We start from the raw sequence: 16,265 nt of genomic DNA on the forward strand, positions 1-16,265 counted from the left end.
GGTATAGGAGGCGTGATCTGCCCTTAACAAAGCCAAACTGGGTAAGGTCCAATGTTTGAAGGTTGCCAATGTCTCTGTTAATGAATTCCTTGATGATGTGCTCCATAGTCTTGCAGACCAGGCTAGTCAGATGATGATAACATTCTGAAATATATATATATATATATATATATATATATATATATATATATATATATATATATATATATATATATATATTTAGTATCATATACTCATCACTCAAAAGATATTCCTACCTTAAATGTCGACTAAAAAGTTGAACAAATGTTGAGAAGGTCAGAATGTCACAAACACACTTCCTGTTGTAAATTCAACCTTTCTTGACATCCGTAGACTGCAGTCTGACACTGCACACCATGTGACATGATGATTTTGCAGGGTGTCAAGCCCCCCTGCACACCCCACACCTCCTGCACATTATATATTCCAACTCTAAGATCGCACTGCAGTGGGGTAAAGGGTACATTTCCATATCTCTACTGTACCATGATCTCTAGTTACAAGATCAACCTCATCTCTGTGAATGCACTGTGCATTTGCTGAACTTGGACTCCACAACTGAAGCTTCGGCAACACAGGTCAGCCAACCATAATTCGACATCCCATGGTCACCGAACATTCTCTCAGAATTGTAAATGCAAACTATATATATATATATATATATATATATATATATATATATATATATATATATATATAAATAGATGTCGTACAATGTAAAACAATAAAAACACAATAGTTACATAACTTTATAAGTATTCATGGCATTTTAAGTTACTTATTCCTTGCATAGTTTTTACTTTATTAGTATCAGAAATGTGTTTATTATGAATGACTTCAGTGTCTGTCAGACTTACAGCTGAAGAATGAAGATTATAAGCAATAAAGACTTCAGTAATAAACTGCTTTAGTGAGTTATAAACTGTAAAAAAATACAAAGTCAAAGTAAAATATAAAAAAAATGTATGCCATTTCAACCTAGTATCTTAGGGTATATTCAGATATTTTATTTACTCGTCTGTTCAGTCAGTTATTCAACTCTTCCATTTTATACTTACTTTGTGGACAGTTATTTTAACAAAAAAATATACAAGAATCTAATTTGTCTGAGAACCTGTGGATCTCCAGAGCATCTGTAATACAGTTATTGTGTGACTGATTAACTAACACAGATTCATTCAAACTGAAATTTAAGGAGAAGACTAGAAAAACTCTTGAAAACATTGCATTTTTAACTAAAGAAAACATATACTATATCAATGGGGAGCAATTCATTTAAGCATTGATGATAGTAGGGTAATCATCCAAGAAAAATACTCACAAAATTATCTGCTAGTTAATACGAAATATCGTTACTGCCACCCTCCCTGTCAGCATTATAATAATTTAGACTGTTAATTCTGAGTTTGAAAATCAGTCTTTCTCTTTTTTTTTTAGAAATGAAATGCATTCTTCTATTCACATCTGAAATGGGAACTAAAGTAAAATACTACAGCATCAGTTGTCCATGGAGTGTAAATGTGAATATTTTGCAGCTAATCTGAGAAAAGAAAATAAGTGCTTCTTCATGTGAGTTTTTATGTCCTGATACTTTGATGATTGCTTAATGTTTGCAGATATAAAAGGGTAAGTTGCAGTTAAGTAAGATATTTCTGAATAACCTTTTAAAGGTAAAAGGTCTCAAGAGGAAATGCCACAATGTTCTGGTATCTTGTTCATGCATTTCACCAGAGATGCCACTAAAGAGGCATTCTGAAAGATCACTGTGGGCTGAAATGTCAAGCCAGTTTCATCTTTGCATTTATTTTTAAGTTGAAGTAACTAAATGAAAAACTTTTACCTGAAGATTTGCTTTATAAATATTTAGATTATGGGGCACTGCATTTTTTTTTTGTCCTTGAAAGAACTTCAGTCAGTGGAAATCAATCAGTGAGAAGTAAAGACAGTTACTATAAAATAATCATGTTTTTATCTTATTAATGAACCATAGTTGTTGCTTTATTAATTCTAGTATCCATTAAACGATTTTCAGTGCACAATTCCAACTAGCTTCATTCTGTATCCCTTTCAACATTTGTAAAATAAAATAATATTATGAAAATATTACTTTTTCTGTTAAACATATTCAAGGGGATTCAATAAACTCCATGAAGGCTTTTTGCAAAGTTTACACGGAGTTTGCATTTTAGCAAAACGAGCAGCAGCGCTAATCGCATATTCATGCTGCTCATCATGCTTGTATGAATATAAGCAAGGTTTCACAATCAGCAACAGTGTGGATGGCAAGGAAATCATGCAAAGCGGCACAAGCACAGAAGGAAAAAACATTCACGTTTTTCTATGGGCAAAGGTACTCAGCAGGATCGCATAGACAGTCGTAATGACTACCAGGGTGGAAAATACTGAAATAACAGCAATAACGATACAGTGAAGAAAAGTGTACTGAGTAAACCATACCCTAAAATAATCTGCAGAACGAAATAATGGAGGGGGAGAGTAAATGGCTAGGGCAGCTACAAAGAAAGGTACCGTGGGCAGGGAAAGTGTGCTGATGAAAATGTGCACAGACAAGAATAACAGGCATAACTAAAGAGGAAGAGGTCATGGTAAACATGGAAATGTCCCCAAGACAGGATATGATAATGTGTGTGCACTCCCAAGACAAGTCAGTAGCATAACAATATGCACATATGCAGATAGCACAGGACGTACTGCTGTTTACACCTCCAGACCAAGTATATTATGATATGAACACACATAATAGTATATATATTTGATAGTCACACAAGGGAACATGTCAATGGAGGTGAATGGCTGTGATATAAACATTACTGACATGCTCACAGGATAGGAAAATTAGCAAGGATGTCATATACAATAGGGAGTATGTGCATAGTCTGAAGATCTGCAAAAAGACTTGCTTGAATATGACTGACATGCCACCATAGTTCTCAACCGGTTAGAGGCACATAGCTGGATAAATGTCAAAAGAAATAGGCATGATCATGGACACTTTTAAAATATTATGACAATTAACCCAATTAACCCATGGCATTGACAGAATATGTGACTGTAACTTATTATACATGTTCTGCAGTAACAGATGTGCAGAACTGTAATGAATGTCAGTATTTTATAAGGGAAATTCACTACCCCTTCCACAAAAGTGACCACTTTTTGGAGTGGTTAAGAGGGACATTGTTACCTGGGTTGAAATCCTGGGCAATCCTGGCAATTTGAGAGGTTTCCATGACACATAAGCTACAACCCCATGATATCAGTGTTGTCACTGAGCTTTGTATTTATGGGGTGCAACACAGAAAGATGTATCACACATACATCTAATAGAACACCTTGAAGGGAAGTCTGGGGTGTCAAATCCTAATGGGTATGCATCCTAGAGAATAGTTCTCTATGGCCTACCAGATGTGGGAGCTCACTGTGCCAGTTGTGATTCACTTGGCTAAAGCATCCCTGCCTGACAGCGGTATCAACCATACAGATAACAACACATACAAACAACACACTATTATGAGTGGATTCCCCACACACAGCTGGGCATTGCATGTATCTGCCACATGTCAAAGCAATAGATATTTTTTGAAGCATGAAGTGTGAATTACGAAGTGATCTATGGTAATGCATGGTACAGCAGTATGATACATTGATGGCAATGCATGAACTACGCTCATATATACACAGAAATTACATCAGTGCAAAGTTGTGTCAAAGACTGACTAATCTGTTACTGTAATATTGTACACATACCAAACAATACATGGAGCACACTGTCTAAGTACATGTTATTTATTTATTTATTTATTTATTTATTTACATTTGTTGACCGGGAGTGTCCGACTGGACGTAGGTCCATTTTCAGCGGAGGCCCGAGTAGAAAAGCTCCACAGTTAAAATAAACAGACAGTAGTTACATTGGATTACATTAACAATTTGATTAACATAGCAATTAATTACAAGCATATTTACAGATGAAGAACATAGTACATCAGTAGACAACTAGAATCTTTATCTGCAAAGTACATAACAGGCATTAACAAATGTTAGAATAAGAAGTTCCTGTGTATAATAAGTACTAGGCTTATGAGCATCTGAGCTTGCTATCATCAAGGTAGTTAGTGGGGTGGAAAAAAAGGTAGTGGTTGGATGAGGTGGGTGATATTAGAGTGGGAGTTGCAAGGGCATAGCCAGCATGTTTTTATGTGTGCTTTTAGTAAAGTTTTGAAGTGGGTGCATGATGGTATGGAGGTAATTGTGGGTGGGAGGGAGTTCCATAATTTGTCTATGGCGCAAGAGAATAGTGCTTCACCAGCAGAGTTATTGGCTTTAGTGATCTGCAAGTGATTTTTGTTGCTGGATCTTAGTGGTCTGGTGGTGGAATAGGTTTGGAGTAGATTCTGGAGGGATGGGACATTTAGTGGTTGGTTTACTAGTTTGTGGGCGAGTGAGAGTTGATACCATTGAAGGAGGTGAGGGAGTTCAAGCCAACCCAGTTCAGCAAGTGAGAGACAGTGGTGACTACGGCAGGGTGCCCCTGTGGCGAATTTGGTGATTTTGTTGTAGCAGGTCTCTAGCTTGTTTAGATCACATTACCTTAGGTTGGTATATATTGGAGAGGCATAAAGTAGGGTGGAGATAAGGTGGGAATTTGCTATTGAAATCTTTGCTGCTTTGGTGAGAAGTTGCTTATTTCTGTATAATGCTCCTAGTTTTTTGTGGACTTTTTTTATGGTCATGGATATGTGAATGTCAAATTTTAGTTTATTGTCTATTTCCACTCTTAGCAATTTGGTTTGTTCAGTTGGGTATATAGTGGTGTTGTCTTTTGCTGTGATGTTAAAGTGAAAGTTGTTTTGAGTATGTTTGGTGAGTTGGAAGAGGAGTAGTTTAGTTTTGTTTGGGTTAAGTATTAATTGAGCATTGGATAATCAAGTTTCAACAGAGGAAAAGGCTTCCTGTGTGACTTTTTGCAGTTTGGGTATGGACTGGGCTGAGCAGATGATGGTTGAGTCATCTGCGTATTGTATGAGTGTGCCATGTTTGGTGGCAGAGGCTAGATTATTGGTGAAAAAGAGAAGAGTAGGGATCTAAGGATGGATCCTTGGGGAACCCCTATGGAGACAGGTAGTTGGGGAGATATGTCATTCTGCCATACAACAGATCGTTGGTGGTCAGACAGGTAACTCTGAAACCAGTTGGTGACTGATTGAGAGAAGGATAGGTTACTGAGGACAGAGATGAGTTGTGTGGGACCATGTCAAATGCTTTAGATAAATCTAGGAAAATAGCAGAGGAGAGATAGCCATTGTTTTTATACTGAAGGATAGTGTTAGTAAAGGAGAGTAAGGCAGTGGTGATGCTATGGTTTGGTCGGAAACCATGCTGAATACTGGAGGGGAGGTTGTTAGTAAGGAGGTAGTCTGAGACCTGAGAGTGTATGCATCTCTCTAGTATTTTGGAGTCTGGAGAGAGACTAGCTATGGGGCAGTAATTGGTTAGTTCTGTGGAGGGGCCACCTTTGTGGAGGGGAATTATATGTGATACTTTCCACAGTGTGGGAACGTAACTTTCTGACAGAGATCGGTTAATCAAGATGGATACTGGGTAGGCCGGAGCATCAGCTGCGATTTGTAGGTATTCACTTGGGAGGTTGTCTGCTGCTAATTTGGTGGGCTTAAGTTTAGTTAAGAGTTTTTTTTATGTTGGAGGTAGGTACAGGAGAAAAAGAGAAGGCAGTGGGGATATTACTAGTTGAAAGTGTGGGTGGGAGGGGAGGGGGGTTGTTTTTAGCTAGTGATAGTATGGTTTGTGTGAAATATGTGTTGAATGAGGTGGTAATATTTTTGGAGGAGTGCGCGATGTTAGGAGGAGGGGTACTGACCGGGGTGGAGGATGGAATTTATGGAGGACCAGAATTGTTTGGGGCTGTGTTGGGAGGAGTCTAGGGCAGACTGGTAGTATTGGAATCCGTCCTGTTTTATTAGCTTTTTGACTCTGTTGCATAGTTCTAGGAATTTCTGTCTAGTTGAGGGGGTTTTGGTTTTGCGCCAGTGCTCCCAGGCTTTATCCGTGTTTTTCATTTCTGACTTAGTGGTTTTCTGTAGCCATGGGGAGGGTTGTGCTTTGGTTTTGGAAAGTCTTATGGGGGCATGGTAATTAAGGATGCTCAGGAAGGTAGTATTAAAATATTCAACTGCGTCATCAAGACTGAGGTACTTTAGAGGATGCCAGTTACATTCTTTGAGAGATGAGATGAATGTGAGTGGGTTAAAGTTTAGTTTTTTACGTATTTGACGGTAGATGACATGTTTAGCTTGGTATAGGTATTTTTTGAGTAGGAATGTTGGGGAGTGATCACTGAGGCTATCTGATAAGCAGACTGTTATATATGACTGGGGGCTCTTACTGACTAGTATCCAATCCAGGGTAGTGTGCTTGCTGGAGTTTTTATTTATCCTGGTTGGCGACTGGACTAGTTGGGTGAAGCCATGAAGGTTTACATGATGGGTTGGATGGTGGCCAGAACACGATTGCCAGTCAATGTTGAAATCACCTAAAATTATAGTTTCTTGGGGGAGATGGTGTCTAGACCAGCTGAGGAGGTTTTCTAGTGGAGAGATGTTCTGGCCAGGTGGGAAGTAGCATCCAATTATGTTGATGGTTTTGTTTTGGTTTATTTTGAGGTTGGTATATATTATTTCTTCATTGCCTATTTGTGGAGCTGTTGATTTTAAGATCTGGATGTTTAGATGCTGTTTAAATATTATAGCTACACCGCCTCCTTTCTTGTTTAGTCAGTCTACTCTTAGTATGCCGTAACTGGTAGGGAGTATTTGTTCACTGGTAATGTGAGGTTTTAGCCAGGTTTCTTTCTATTGGCTGTGATATGGGAGAAGTTGTGGTTTCTAGTCTGATTATAAGGATTGGGTTTGGAGATGGTAGGGCCAGGATTGGGGTGGATGTCTCTACTTATGGCTAGTTTTGATATGCATGAGGTTATTATTTTTCTCAGTTTTTGAATGTGTTTGATTATTAGGGAAACTTTATGATTGTGCTCTGTGGGTAATAGGTATGGTGGGAGGGTTACTATGTTAAGTTGTAGGGATGCTTTATGTTTGAGTAATATAGTTGGTAGAATATGTGAGGGGTGCATAGGGATAGTTCTTGAGTTGGTGAGAGGGGAGCTGAGTGAGGGTGAGACATGAGTGGTGGTGTGAATAGTAGTACAGTGGTAGTGGTTGAGTGGGGAATGATGGAGCTTTGAAAGGATGTAAGATATGCAAGGAGAGTGCATGCAGTGAGCACAGCTAAGGTATGCTTATACATGTTAGTTGAGGAGGTATGATAGTAGTGGGAAGATGCAGGAGATAGTTTTGGGTTAGTACTGTGGTTGGCTATTGGAAATATGGGAGGTGATTGTGACTGTAATAAAGGTAGGACCACTGGGGTTGGGAGGGAATAGGGGGCAGGGTGGGGAGTGGAGCAGGTAGAGATGCTGTTAGTTGCTCTTATGAGGGGGCTGGAAACAATCAGGTAACAGAGTAAACTGGTAAATGAACATATGATAGTGACAAAAGGTGGTTGTAGTTTTAAAAATGGTGCCTGCCACAGGTAATATTTATTAACTTTGGGATTGGCTTAAGGTAATAAACAGGGAAAGGGAAGGGGGAGGAGGTGAACAAGGGTGTGAGCAGGCAGTTCTTTTGTACTGCTGCTAATGAGCCAAAGCAAAGACAAGTTTGTGTTTAAGAAACAATCAGAATTGACCAAGGACTGCTCTGAAACTGTAAGTCATTTCTTAACCATTTCTGAGGTGGAAAAACAGGATAACCTTGTATCAGTAGGCTACTGTGGTCTCAGTTTAAATTAAACACACAGTATTGATCAGTTATGGATACTATTTGCTAACAAAAGGGGATAAGAGAGAAAGTGGTGTGTGTGTTTGTGTGTGTGTGTGTGTGTGTGTGTGTGTGTGTGTGTGTGTGTGTGTGTGTGTGTGTGTGTGTGTGGCTTACAAGCCAAAGCAGAGTGCTCTCCAGGGGAAAATGAATATTGGCTCAGACAGGTAGACACATACTCAAAGTTAACTTCAGCTGTTTGCAGAAAGTTCAGACCCGGACTGCAGTGGTGTTAGGTCTAGAAAAGAAGAGCACAGAGGAGTAAGCACTTTTGAGATGGTAAAGATAATTATAAAGATTACAAAAAACAAACTGAGCAAATGGCTACTGCATACGTGAAAATATATGTCTTGAACCAACTATTAGTATATGCAGATACTGCGCCAGCTGGAAAAACCTCTATTAGAAGAAACCTTATCAGACAGTTATGCAGTCACAGATAAAAATATAGCGAGCAGCATTCTGTCCTGGGTCTCTAATGTGATTCTATCCACCAGTAACAGCACAATTATATAGAAATAATTAGACACCAGTAAGAGCTGTTTACACACAATACATTTACATGAATAACATTAGTGAACAAGGTGCAGCTATGCAAATAGACCATACTATTATACTAAAAACAACTTAGTGGAGACAAAATGCTAGCATGCCATAGTAACTTCCAATAAAAAAGCATAAATCATATTAGATGTCTAACACAATTCATCATAAATAAACATACAGTTTTAAAATGTCTAACACAATTCAACATAAATAGGCATATATTGTTGAAAAACACTTACTGGAGAGACACTGAGCTCCTCATGGGGCCTGTAGCAGAGTGGATTGTAGTTTTAAAAATGGTGCCTGCCACAGGTAATATTTATTAACTTTGGGATTGGCTTAAGGTAATAAACAGGGAAGGGGGAGGGGGAGAACAAGGGTGTGAGCAGGCAGTTCTTTTGTACTGCTGCTAATGTGCCAAAGTAAAGACAAGTTTGTGTTTAAGAAACAATCACAATTGACCATGGACTGCTCTGAAACTGTAAGTCATTTCTTAAACATTTCTCAGGTGGAAAAACAGGATAATCTTGTATCAGTAGGCTACTGTGTCTCAGTTTAAATTAACAAACACACAGTATTGATCAGTTATGGATACTATTTGCTAACAAAAGGGAATAAGAAAGAAAGTGGAAGGTGTGTGGGTGTGTGTGTGGGGGGGCTGCTTACAAGCCAAAGCAGAGTGCTCTCCAGGGGAAAAATGAATATTGGCTCAAACAGGTAGACACATATTCAAAGTTAACTTTAGGTGTTTGCAGACAGTTCAGACGTGGACTGCGCTTTTCTTATAAGAATGATAAATGATAATGATGTTATACCTCAACACATGTACCACATGATCACTCTCCCCCTGACATTGCCAGTGAAAATGTTATACTGCCATGAAATTCTAACAGCATTCATATGTGCTCATGCAAACTGTCAAGTGGTAATAGTGATGTGATGTACTGGTACGTCCTTGATGCAGTACAGTCACACTACAGCTGTACCTATGTTGCAACTGGAATTCAAGCTGTACATCACCTCCAAATAAAACCTTGGGTATGAATCACACACGACAGAGTGGAATTGTTAACAGAGTCATACAACTCTACCTATTTCACATCATTATATCAATTGTACATCATATGCCTATATGTGTATCAGTGGAAATGTGTGGGTGAGGGCCCTGACACTACCTATAGATACATTACAACTGAGGTGGGTATGATTCATACAGCACAGTTAATGACACAAATGCTGACAGCCACACAATGCTGCTGGGGAACACCTGTATAATTCTTGTAAAAAGCAGCACAATAATCTCAAATGTAAGGACAGTATTTATGAGCATCTATATGAAATAAGGACTGCCAAAGAAACAAATTTATTGGATAAACATATTTGATCTTATCTGGATCATGCTTTTGAACTTTGTATACTAGAACAAATTGCTGTTGATAAGAGAAGTGGTCCTTGTTCACTCTCACTTGAGAAGCATGAGTTCTATTGATAACTAGTTGCTAATGCTCATAATTGGCCAGGGTTGAATGAACTGACCTCGATATCGTGTCTACTAAAATGGAAAGCATTAAAGAGATGAACTCTGATATTTCCATCCTTACAGTTACTTTTGGTACAATTTTATAAAAAATATGTGAGTTTTTATGTTGTTTAGCTATTTTTAAGATTCATTATAAGTTTATATTGTTGTTGTCAGGTATGCGTTGTAATTGGGCGGACAAAACTGTGCATTTAATTCTAAGGGCAGCTGTGTGTTTTTAGAGGCTCGGCTATTATTCTTAAACCTGATTGGATGATTGTAGTAATAGGTTTATTTAAAGCAGAGCTACTGTAGATTAATTTATTTGATGACATTCCTCATAGAAGGGTAAAAAAAACTGCTTATCAAATATTTTTACTTACATTGATTTTATCCTGATTTTGAAGTGGTGGTCCGTGCATTTCTTATTTTGGATTAAATGTTTTGGGTTGTACTCTGGTTCCTGTGTGTTTCCCAAGCCACATTTGTTTCATGTTCCTGTTTGTCTATTGAGTTTTGCTCTCTTGGGTTTATGTTTTGATGTGGGTCACAGAACACAAACTTGACCAGCTTTGCAGAGTTTTTTTTCCTGAAGAGGAATGTCTGGATAAACACCAAACCATTGGAAATTTAACATTACTTCTGCAACAACTTTCTCAGAGAGCAGAACAGCTTACAGCAGCACAAGTTAACCTAGCTGCTCCTTTGGTAAGTGAATACTGTGATGGAAGAGTGCAGTGGCAAGATAATCCTGTAAATGGTACTTCAAATAATAATAATGGTACATGTGCTACTGCTTCGAATATAAGCTTTAACCACAGGGATATCACGGCACCCACAGGTTTAACTGAAAATTGTTTTATTAAGTAATTATTTTCATTTACAACCTCCATCCTTACATGATTGGCTGCATGCAGATCATACCTCTCAAGTGTACCTCATTACGACGAGGATGTGTCATCATGGGGTAAAAAAAAGTTCATGTTCCTCAAAAGTTCTCAAAAGTTCATTGAAAGAGAGCCTGTCACACATTCAGTGTTAGGAATTTTATGGTAAATAGAAATGAATCATATTAATTCATTAAAGGATATTCTTTATAAGTAAAACCTGCATATTTTAACCATCCTATAACTTTCCTAGTTGAAGTTGTTTGCAAACCCTTAGTATGTGTTCCACATTTTGCCCATTTGTTCCACATTATGAAGGCAAGTGTTCCTCATTTTGGCGATGGAAGGTTGAGAGCTATGATGCAGATATTTGGAAAAATGAGATTTCAAAATCAAGTGGACAGCCTTTGGAAGAAGGTTTGGCTGAACTTGACTATAAACGTTTGAAAGTCAGTGTGTTTTTTTATAGAATCCATGAAAGCCTACACAGTACCAAAGGGTTTGTGTATGTGGCGCTTTATGACTGGACTAATTCCAGGTTTACGTCACACAAGAAACTCCTTTCCCTGTTTGATAGACACAGGCAGGAATATATGGATCTCATTGTTAAATACAACAACAAAATAAATTATTAATTATTTTTGGGCATTGACCAACTCAATAATCTTATGATCAGAGACCCTCGATATGCAAGTTTTAAATACAAACATGTCTGGCTCCTTAAAAGTATTTGTCAAAAGGTACATTCTATTAGGACCCACAAAATTAAGAAACTAGATAGAGACAAACAGGACTAAATGGCTAACGGGGCCTATCCTACTCATCCCCCTTCTCAAATTTGGGGTACTAGATTTAAATTTCCATTCAGTACAATCCCTTTGGTGGATGAAGAACATCATTTCACACATGAACAGGAGGTTGACAAAAATGTACCCCATGAGCCTTTTTTAGATGAATAGGAATGGGCCACACTGAGGAGACTGGAGAGAATCAGGAATCAACAATCTAATCAGAGGACTGTATACAATCAACACTCCAATCAGAGGACTACTTACAACCAGCAAACCCATCCCTGGAACCACTGGAACAATCATTTCATCACACCCCCTCATTCAACTATATGTTGGAACAAGGGGACTACACCAGGAGATGACAGGGAAGCAGAAACAACATGCATTAGTTTTAAATTACATTCCATATAACCATGATTTTCTGCTTCCACCATGTACAGTTGTTATGAATACAGGCAAGGAGTTTTCAATTTATAACTTCTCTTCCTAAATTTTGGATGTGGCAAGTTGTAATTGACTCTCCCATATTTTTTTCTTTGTGCCTGCTAGACATATGGATATTGCCAATACCCTTATATATTTAAAGGTGTTCATAAGTAAATTAAATTTTAAAGTATTGTTTCATAACATTAATGCAGCTTTGGATCCTTTGAGAATTTTGAGCACATATAATCCCCCAATTCATTCTACTATTCTTTATTTTGAGAAAATGTGTGAACTAAATATCTGTAATCTCCAATATAACAACAGAAAGGTAAGAACTCTATATTCTTCAAACCTTACCAGTCAGGAAGTTATCAGGTTGAATGAGCTTAAAGTTAATGTCACTATTAGAATTTTGCAACCTGATAAGTGAGGCGGACTCATATTCATGAGTAGTAGTGATACAATAATTAAGTTACCCCATGAAATAAAACGTTTTTAAATGAATGCAATATTGCATACAGTAAAATTAGAAATGATCTTAATGATCATAAGATCATCAAACCGATCAATGTATGTTTTGATTGATGAGCTCAATTATCTTACTGTGGTACACCCACCCACTACATTACTCTCCCATTTGGTCTAAAAAAAATAATAAAAATAAAAGCACAACACCAATGCATGGAGGGGGAGGATCAATTGCCCACCCTTACCCTTGTTCTTGCTTAGTAAATTTCAAAGTTTGGCTGCTCAAGAAAGCTCAGAATATACATATAATAAAGCTTTTTTTTTTGGGCAAGAAGATGAGACCTTATAAGGATTCTTATATTTTCATTACAAATAGACGTCAAAGATCTTTACTCTGTTATTCCACATCAAGTGGGTTTGGATTGGTTTACTGAATTTTACAAGATAAAGGTGTTAGTCAAGACCAAATAAACACCTATGAGAATCTTCTTGAAATTGTTCATGGAAATAGCTTTATTACATTTGGGGAGGAGCTCTTTCTTCAATGCACAGGTGTAGCAATGGTTGCCACCTGTGGGGTTTTATTTGACAACATAGTGATGATACCATGGGAGAAGAAATGTATATTTGATTCTGAACTTTTTGCTTCATGTTCTTTTTATACCCGTTATGTGGACAATGTATTCATCATTTGGATTTTGACCCCAATGATATATCTTGCCTCCTTTTTTACATGAATCAAACTACAGATTTTCTGACTTTTACTCAGGAATGCAGTGACACTCACATTGCCTATTTGGATATCTGGTTAATGAAAGACAAAATAAATGGAAGACCTACTTCAAAAATATACAGAAAAGAAACATATTCTAATAGTTTTTTTACATTTTTACAGTTCACACTCACTATCACAAAAAAAAAAAAAATCAGTAGTTAAAAAGACAGTTCATTTAAGCTGACCACATGACTTCAGCTGATGAAATTTTCTTCGATGAATGCAGTCTTCTTAAGAATATGTTTTTGAAATGATATTCAGTTGAATTTAATAATAATTTAATGTTGCGAGTTATTAATAAATGTGAATGTGGACACTTCATTTCCATTTTGGGGACCACCCATTCTTCCAGAGTAACCAATCTGGATGCTGTTTTTGAGCAAAGAGGCTTGGATTCCCACAATGAGGTATTACTATGACAAGACACCCTATTAATGCTAAGTTGAGAAACCATGTAGATTTCAAAAATTCCTTTACTACAAAATTTTCTGTAGATAGTTATGAAATTAAAATATATATTAAGCAAGAACTGGTGTCTGTTAATGAATGAAACTAACATACGAGATTTGGTGGGAGAGGTACCTCATGTGATATTTAAAACAGGTAAAAATTTAAAATCAATCTTTGAATCAAAGAAGCAAATTAACATGTCAAATGCAGAAATGAAAAAATGTGGTGCATGTGCATATTGCAAACATGTTTGAATTGCAATAATGTGAACTTGAACAATCTACAAATTTCATTTAAGAAGCATTTTAATTGCATTTCTAAGAGGAATGATTTATTGTGCCTTCTCTTCCTTTTGACAAAGTTTTTGTATAGGAAAGATGGACTGCAAGCTTAAGGATCGTATTTATGAGCATCTATATGAAATAAGGACTAGCAAAGAAACTAATGCATTGTATAAACATATTCAATTTTATCCAGATCATGCTTTTAAATTTTGTAAGCTATAACAATTTGCTGTTGATAACAGAGGTGGTCCTTGGTCACTCACAACTGAGAAGCATGAGTTCTAATGGCAATTAGTTGCTAATGTTATTAATTGGCCTGGTTTGAATAAACTGACCTCAATATCATGTTTACTAAAACTGAAAGCATTAGAAATATGGACTCTGATATTAACATCATTATAGTTACTTTTAGTATAATTTTATAAAACAATACATGAGTTTTTATGTTATTTACTTATTTATTAGGATTTATTAAGAGTTTATACTGTTATTAGTTACAGTGTTATAATTGGGCTGACAACACTGTGCATTTAATTTTAAGGGCAGCTGTGTGTTTGTGGAGGCTCAGCTATTATTTTTAAACCTGACTGGCTGATTTTTCATAACAGGTATTATTTAAGGCAGAGCTATTGTTGATTCACTTATCTGATGATATTCCTCACAGAAGGAAGGAAAGCGCTTATCATATATTTTAACTTGCATTGATTTTATCCTGATTTTGAAGTGAGGGTTCGTGCATGTCTTATTTTGGATTAAACATTTTGGCTTGTACTATGGCTCCTGTGTGTCTCCCAAGCCATATTTCTTTCATGTTCCTGTCTGTCTATTGCACTTCACTCTCTATGCTGAAAAGATGTTTGGAGGAGTGTCTGGCAAAGATCCCAGTGTAAAGTTGTCTCCAGACTCATCATCATCTTCTTTCAGCTGTTCCCGTTAGGGGTCACCACAGCAGATCATCTGTTTCCATTTCTTCCTGTCCTCTGCATCATGCTCTTTCACACCAATCACCTTCATGTCCTCTCTCACCACATCCATAAACCTTATCTTAGGCCTTCCTCTTTTCCTCTTACCTGGCAACTCCATCCTTAGCATACTTTTCCCAATATACCCAGCATCCCTCCTCAGCACATGTCCAAACGAACGTAATCTCGCCTCTCTTGTTTTGTCTCCAAACTGTCCAACCTGAGCTGACCCTCTAATATACTAATTCCTAATCCTGTCCATCCTAGTCACACCCAGTGCAAATCTTAACATCTTTAACTCCGCCACATCCAGCTCTGACTCCTGCCTTTTTGTCAATGCTACCGTCTCCAACCCATATAACATAGATTATCTCACTACCCTCTTGTAGACCTTCCCTTTCACTCTTACTGGTACCCATCTGTCACAAATCACTCCTGACACTCTTCTCCAACCATTCCACCCTGCCTGTACTCTCTTCTTCACCTCTCTTCCACACTCACCATTATTCTGAACTGTTGATCCCAAGTACTTAAACTCAATCACCTTTACCAACTCTACTCCCTGCATCCTCAACATTCCTCTACCCTCCCTCTCATTTACACACATATATTCTGTTTTAGCCCTGCTGACCTTCATTCCTCTCCTCTCTAAAGCATATCTCCACTTCTCCAGGGTCTCCTCAACCTGGTCCCTACTCTCACTACATATCACAATGTCATCTGCAAACATCATAGTCCATGGGGCCTCCTGTCTAATCTCATCTGTCAACCTGTCCATCACCACTGCAAATAAGAAAGGGCTCAGAGCTGATCCTTGATGTAATCCCACACCCACCTTAAATGTATCTGTCACTCCCACTGCAGTCTTCACCAATGTCACACTACCCTTGTACATACCCTGTACAACTCTTACATACTTCTCTGCCACTTCCCAGTTCATCATACAATACCACAACTCCTCTCTGGGCACCCTGTCATATGCTTTCTCTAAGTCCACAAAGACACAATGCAACTCCTTCTGACCTTCTCTGTATTTCTCCAACAACACTCTCAGAGCAAATATTGCATCTGTAGTGCTCTTTCCTGGCATGAAACCATACTGCTGATCAGTAATCATCACCTCCCTTCTTAACCTAGCTTCCACTACTCTTTCCCATAACTTCAAGCTGTGACTGATCAATTTTATCCCTCTGTAGTTACTGCAGCTCTGCACATCACCC

The sequence above is a fragment of the Protopterus annectens genome, chromosome 2.part0, assembly GCF_019279795.1.
Source record: "Protopterus annectens isolate FY-2018-M chromosome 2.part0, PAN1.0, whole genome shotgun sequence".
NCBI classification, from domain to species: Eukaryota; Metazoa; Chordata; order Ceratodontiformes; family Protopteridae; genus Protopterus; species Protopterus annectens.